A 7554-nucleotide genomic window follows, 5' to 3' on the forward strand; every position below is an offset into this window, starting at 1 on the left:
CATCCAAGGCCCACACAGATAATAAAACATGCAGACATGTGCAAAAGTATTTATACAAATCTGCACATACACAAACCCTGATATCAGCAGTCAGAACACAGTTACTACACATGTGAAACATTCAAGCACCTAGCTGGGTGCAGAATGAAAGCTGATACTCCCTATGAAAATTTGTATGTATACCTATGTGTGCGTGGGTGTTTTAGTTGGCTATCAGTATTTATGGCAAAACTTAACACAAGCGAATGACCGGGGGCATCTTTTTTGTTTTGTTTTGTTTTGTTTTTCTACTTAGGATATACTGAAATCCCATCTTCAAATAAAACATGGTCCAGTAGTCTTTATCATGTTAGCCCCTGATTCACCAAGTTACATGTGATTCATTTATGAGGATAGCTGACGTAGATACCAATTAATCATTTCAGGAAAAAAAAAACACCTCAATACATTAGTTTGGAGGGAAAATGTTTAGAAAGCACCTTACATAAATACTTTTATATTTGCTTCTCAGCTGATGATGTCTTGACCACCCCCACACACTTAACAGTGTGCCAGAAACTATTATCCTTGTTTTTACCTTCCCACACATAATTCTATCCCTTCTTCCCCTAAGCTTGTTTTTCAGGTTGTAAAAAGATTGGAACACAATGTCTATTTCTATTAGCTTTGAAGACAAAACTAATAAGATATGCTTCCAGCTGAGAAAGTATATTTTAGAAGTTGGTGTTCACGGTTTATAATAATGAAAGCAAGAAGACCGGATCATTTGAAATGGATTTACATCAAAGATTTTTTTAATAAAGGAAATGTCTTATACACATTAGTATGTGGGAATCTTTCAGTATATGAGACAGTCATAAATTTACCAATATTATATCAATAATATATAAGAGTGAGACATATATTGACCTTTATATGTACAGAATTAAACCATGAATCTAAAATGTTAACTAAATCAGCAATTTCTCTATGAACAGAACTCCTATGAGGAATAAGCCCAGATTTGTAAGGAATGTAGTCCTTCAGCGCTGAGCCTGTGAGGGCAGAACCTGTGAGGTGGTCGCTAGTCCAGGTTTCCAAATGACCTTTCAGGGACGACATGTCTCCCTGAGTAAAACGATTCTTTCCTGAGACATCAAGCAACTACAATTAAAAAAGGCTTTCTAATTTTTTTATCCACATAATACACGTATGCATTTTATCCTTGGACATGTGTATGTGTACAGGCAAAGCTATTAGGACTTTCTCTGAGGATGAAGAAAAACACCAACTCTGATTTACGTAAGAACACAGAAAATTCTGTAAGATCTGAACACCCACTCTAAGAAAAGAGCAAGAATCAGAAGAAGCAAGAGAAATTTATAGGCAATTTTCCTATGTACTCACTGGATGATTTAGACAGACGATCTTTTGAATCTGTATATTTCCATGCAGGGATAATACTGCTGGGAGTGATACATGCTTGTAGGTCACCTTCCTACTGCTGTAAACCTATGGGGAAGTGAGTTCAGGTTGTAGGTTACTACAGAATCCAGAAGAGGCATCTCTCCATAGGAAGGGAAAGAACTACCAAAACAAAGGTTAGAGACAGAACCATGTTGTGCACACAAGCCAGCCTCCAAAATAGCCCCTAATAAATCTTGGACCTTTGAATAGTCTCCTGCATGTGGATCAGGACTGATCTCTGAGACAAAGAGAATACAGCAGAAGTAAAGGTTTGTGACTTCAAAGTCAAGGCTACAAAAGCCATTGTGAACTTTTGTACTGATCCCTTAGATTATTTATTCTAGAAAAAGCCAGCTTCTATGTCTGCTTGAAGGACACTCAAGTAGAGAGTTCTATAGAATGGAGGGCCCCATGTAAAGAGGGACTGAGATCTCCCTTCAACAGTCAGCATCAACTTGGATCCTTGGAAGTGGATCCTCCAGGTCCCGTCAAGGCTTCATATAACTTCCATACCAGTTAACATGCGACTGCAGTCTAATAAGAGGCCTGAATCAGAATCTGCATGGTCAGACTGTTCCAAATTCCTGACCCACAAAAATGGAGAGAGATAATAAACAATTATTATTGCTTTAAGCCACTAGAATTTGAGGTAATTAGTCATAGAGTGATAGATAACTCTATCACTTTCAGCCACTAAAGAGAAACATAAATTTAAGAGGCTTATGAATAAGTCAAACCAGCAGAAATCAGAGCATAGACTTAATCAACTAGTGTTTATTAATTACCTATAAAGTAGTGAGGAGGTATTATATAATAATTGATGGTATGATCCTTGAAACTAGACTACTTATGTTAGTATCCTAACTGATCCACTGTGTGACCTTCAGCAAATTACTTCTTTGGGAAATAATACCATTTTCTCTAATTTATAGAATGGATATGATAAAAATGATATTTAATTCAAAGGTTGATTTGTGAGCTTTGTGCAGTGGCAGTATCAGCCAATGAGGTTTATCCGAGGCGCAATTGCTAATTGAAAACAAAGGTTGATTGTGAATATAATATGACATGAACCAATAAAATGGTAAGCATATAATAACTTCTATGTCATATAATATATAATGTATTATATATATATACCTTCATATATATATAACATATATACCTATATACGTATATTTACACACAAGCATATAGGCACAGACATATATTCATATAAACTTTTAATTCTTAAAGCAACCTTATGAACTAGGTAATATTATCCATTTTACAGAGAAAGGGACTAAATAAAGCACAGACAGTAAAGCGTAGAGCCTTCCGTCAAATCCATACAGTTTGTTATCAGAGTTTGCACTCTCAACTAGTATGACGTAGAAACTTCTAATTAATTAGGATATGATCCATAAATACTTGATATTATTGAGAAACTGTGCTAGTTTGTGTTGAAAGTAATACATCTAACATCTTTTTTTTTCATAAGGAGGTGACATTTTAGAGATAATAAGAAAATCAAATATTTGTTAGGAATATTTTGTTTTATAGTAAAATTAATATGTTTCATTATGAAGAATTAAGTTAATATTTATAACATGGTCTCTAAGAACTAGTAATGGAACAATGCCTCCATATAAACACATTATTGATAGATTAATTATGTATATACATTTGAGGGCTCTGATATAATGTACACAAAACATCCTAAGTGTGTTTTAGATTTTTTTGACCTTTTCCTCATTGTTAGATTGTCAGCCAGCATTTCTCATTGTTTTCCATGTATAGTCTCAGATGTCCCCTTAATCTACCTGTACTCCTAATTGGCTTTGAATTGAGAAAATAAATGGCTACTTATAGTTTAGTAAGTTGAACAGCATACTCAAAAATTATATCTACCCACATCTCAGAATGCAATCTTATTTGGAAATAAGGTCCCTGTAGATGAAATTAGTTAAGGTAAAATGAGATCATACAGGACTAGGGTGCACCCTAAACCCAATGACTGGTGATCTTGTAAGAAGAGGAGGGAACTCACAGAGACATGCAGAAAAGGAGGCCGTAAAGACAGAGGCAAAGATTGGCGTGATGCAGCTACAAACCAAGGAAAGTCAAAGATTTCTGGGAGCCACCAGACATAGAAAAAGCAAGAAAAGATTTTTCCCTACAGCATTCGTAGAGAGCATGGCGTTGCCAACATCAGGATATCAGACTTCTAGACTCCAAAACTGAGAAAATACATTTGTTATTTGAAGTCATCAGGCACGGATAGCAAAGCCAGGGTCCCAATGACAGCGCGCGTGTAGGAGCTCCCTGCCTTCCCGCGCCCGCCAGAAGGGGGCGCCCTCAACCCACATCCACAACCACCTGGCGGCCTGGAGGTACCTATCAGGACGCGACCATCCTGGGTTAGAAGGACTCTCCCCACGTCTGGGTCGCCATCCCCGGTAAAACTTTCGTCAACATCATGCCAGCTGAGTACTGTCCTGGTTTGGCAAAGACCTGTCAAGTTTTGTTTTTTGTTTTTTGTTTTTTTTAATGGCGGACACTTGTGGGCCAAAATGTTCTTTCATCCGGGACTCACTGCTGCAGGACCGGGAATTTATCTTGTATCTTCGTACCAAGAGCACCTGCGGAGCTCCCACTTTCAACATCACTGTCAGCAGGACTGCCAAGATGCGAGTACTGCTTATGGGCAAAGATGGTGTCCATGGCGGTAAGATCAACACAAAATGTCATGAAGTGGCCTCCCACCTGCAGCTCTCCAGTACGGACCTTCTTTGTCTCTTTCTCCCACCCTTCCCCACTGCTTTTGCTTGCCTCTCCTTCCCATACACATACATCACACCACTTTTACTTGGGGCCATTACCCCACACCTCTTATTGCGGGGGCCATTACCCCACACCTCTTATTGCAGCCAGAACCACATGAGCTGGGGACTGGGACTTGATGGACAGACACCTCTCCCTACCCATACCTGTGTCATTGGAAAACTGGTTTTGTGAGGGGCGGGGGGATGATCCTGAATTTTAAAAATATTCTACTAAAAAATAAAGTTATCAAATTAAGTGCTTATTTAGTAAGGCAGTCCTAGGTAACTGATATGCTAACATTATAGATTGTGTGAAAAGGGGTTATTAAAATGAAGAAGAGTACTTCTCTCTCTCTCTCAATCAGTGTGGGTATAAAAGCCCTTCTTGGGGGAAGCATGCATGTCTGGGGGCTTGGGGAACTATTTCAGGAGCACCCAGCCTCTCTTTTATTCTGGGTTCCAACTCAGAAGCAAGAGACTGAAATTGTTGTCAGGAGAGCAAGAGAGACATAGAAACCAAAGATACCTGTTTTGATGGGTAATAACATAACTCATCCCTGAGATCTCTTAAATTCTAGGAGAAAATACATGTGTGATTCCACCTGAGAATCTCATTACTTGAACCAAGTACAGGTGATAATCCAAGGTCAGAGGCACAGCAGAGAGAATAGATTAGCCTCAGTTGGGGTCTCCAAGCATGATGCATCACATGAGTCAAAGGTCCATGGAACCCCTCTCTTCACTGGAGAATCGTGTTCATCAGCAACAGCAGGTTAGATTATCGAAGTTAGTGGTGTGCTCTTGGCAACTGAAGAGAAAAGGACACTCCACAATTGAATGTATTGGGAACAAGCTGTTCCAATTCCTATTACTTGCACCTCACTGCTTATTATTAGACACTTACAAAGAAGCAAAAAAGTCATTTCTATGGAGTTTGGATGTAATTTGACTTCTTTCTATAAAAATAATGTTTCTTATTTCCTGAAATTCTTCAGTTGGCTTTTGATGATTCACAGAATAAAATGTAACATGAGAACAAGTTTATTCCCCAGGCTTTGTTTAAGCAGAGAAAATCAGAGGAAGATGGCTATTGTTCAAATGTTACAACTTATGCAAAGTGCCAGTAATATAGTGTAAATACTTGCTAAAACTAAGTTCCTATGAGTTACCTTAAAACTTTTCCTTTTTTGTTTTTTTTAATTTTCTTTTTTAGTGTAACAATTAGAGAAAGATTGCTTTGGCAATTCTAGAGTCTCACAGCTACATATTAAAAAAAAAAAATCCCAAGCTCCTGTCCATTTCTCTTTGAATTGTGATTAGTAGTGCTATTCTAGCACCTAAGATATATCATATATTTTAAGGCAAGTAGTGTTCCCTCACTTTTCCTTCTGCCTCATCCCTTTAGAATTTCATCAGGGGCTTATTGTTTTATTATTTTTCTTGTTCTTCACTAGAGGCACTTTAAAAGTTTCACTTTTTTTAAGATCTCAAAAAGGAAAACAAAACAAAACAAAAATGTACAATGTGGGTAGTATATATATCAAAGAGACATAGGAGTTAACTAAAAGAGCTCCCAATGGTCAAAGCTGGAACAATTTGAGCAACAAAATAAAGTAGTAGTGGTTTATAATGCAAAGTATAAAATAAGTATCTCTGAGTTCATACTGATATGAATTACTGACTAAATAAATGGGTAAGAAGAGACTAATCTTCCATGGAGAAGAATCTGAAATAATTCATATAGATAACTGTGCCCTTGAGGAGTTGTGCCTCCTTCCCTCTCCTGAAGTGTAGGCTATACATAGTGACTTTCTTTCAAAGAATACAATATGGAAAGAGGCAGAAAAGTAACTTAGTGGAGAAACCTGACAAAACACTATCTAGCCGCTGATCAAGGTTAACATTAACCACAATAAACATGTTGACAGTATATACCTTAGGTATGATGTGACCTCTATGGTCTTCCTCCCAAACCCCATAACCCCAGTCTCAGTATTAGAAAAAGATGAGGATAACTCAAATTGAAGGACATCCTACAAAATACCTGACCAGTAAAACTGTCAAGGTCATCAAAAGCAAGAAAAATTTGAAAAGTCATCACAGTTTAGAGAAGTCTAAAGAGACAGGACAATTAAATGTTATGTGGTATCTTGGATACAATCCTGGAACAGAAAAAAATGTTGTCAGATATTAATAATAGAGGAAAGTGGATGTGAGGTATGTGGGAACTCTACTATCTTTGCATTTTTTTGTAGATCTAAAACTACTCTCAAATTTTTCATTTTTATATAGTATATAAATTTTTATATATGCTTGGTCTCTACTCTTGGTTTTCTAGCTAGAGCTAGCTACCTCCCTCAGGAAGCTCATTCAGCTTAGCGCCTAATCAAACTCCACAAAATCCCTGAGACAGATTCTATGATTTTTACAGGTAACAAACTGGAAAAGCTTAAATAGCTTACCCAAAGACTTGTCCAAAACATGGCAATGCTAGAAATGGAACTCAGCCCAGTTCTAGAACTTACATTCTTAACCACTATCCCATACTATCCCATCATGTGACAGTATATAAAGAAAATATAAAACAATGGACATGTACATTTTTAGAACTGATAAATTATTTTAGGAAGTTATTGATTACATAGTCAAAATGGAATAATCTATTGTTTTTCTACAAATTTGCACGGCAAATTATTGGAAAATAAATGTGTTAAAGAACATACTGTATATAATAACATTCAAATTATGAAGTATAGGAAATCTAATAGCAAATGTGTAAGACCTCTACATAAAAAAAACAACAACAATAAAACAGGGGTGCCTGGGTAGCTCAGCCAGTTAAGCATCTGACTTTTGATTTTGGCTTAGGTCATGATCTTATGGTCATTTAGACTGAGCCCCATGTTGGGCTCTGTACTGACAGTGTGGAAACCTGCTTGGGATTCTATCTCTCTCTCTTTCTCTCTCTCTCTCTATCCCTCCCATGCTCATGTGTTCTCTCTCTCCCTCTCTCTCTAAAAATAAATAAATAAACTTAAAAACCAATAAAACATTACTGAGAGAAATTAAAGATCTAAATAAATGTAGCTCTATAACATGTTTATTCATGATACTATGAAGATAATTTGATATTATGAAGATTAATTATCCTCAAACTTCTAAAGAATCAATACAATAACAGAGTAGGTGTATGTGTGTGTAACTTTATCAATTATCCTAAAATTTAAATTGAATGCAATAGACTTATAATAGTCAAGATACTATTCAAGGTAGAAGGAGAAATATTTGTTTTAACCCTTGATAT

General features: G+C 36.7%; 1 non-coding gene across 1 annotated transcript; it reads left to right on the forward strand.

Moving 5' to 3' along the window:
• Positions 1-2423: 2423 nt before the first annotated feature.
• Positions 2424-2566, forward strand: LOC144217057 (U4 spliceosomal RNA). The gene has a single exon (XR_013330829.1). It is a non-coding gene; the product is annotated as a U4 spliceosomal RNA (small nuclear RNA).
• Positions 2567-7554: the final 4988 nt, after the last annotated feature.

This window comes from Crocuta crocuta, unplaced genomic scaffold (genome assembly GCF_008692635.1).
Source record: "Crocuta crocuta isolate KB4526 unplaced genomic scaffold, BGI_CrCroc_1.0 scaffold269, whole genome shotgun sequence".
Lineage (NCBI taxonomy): Eukaryota > Metazoa > Chordata > Mammalia > Carnivora > Hyaenidae > Crocuta > Crocuta crocuta.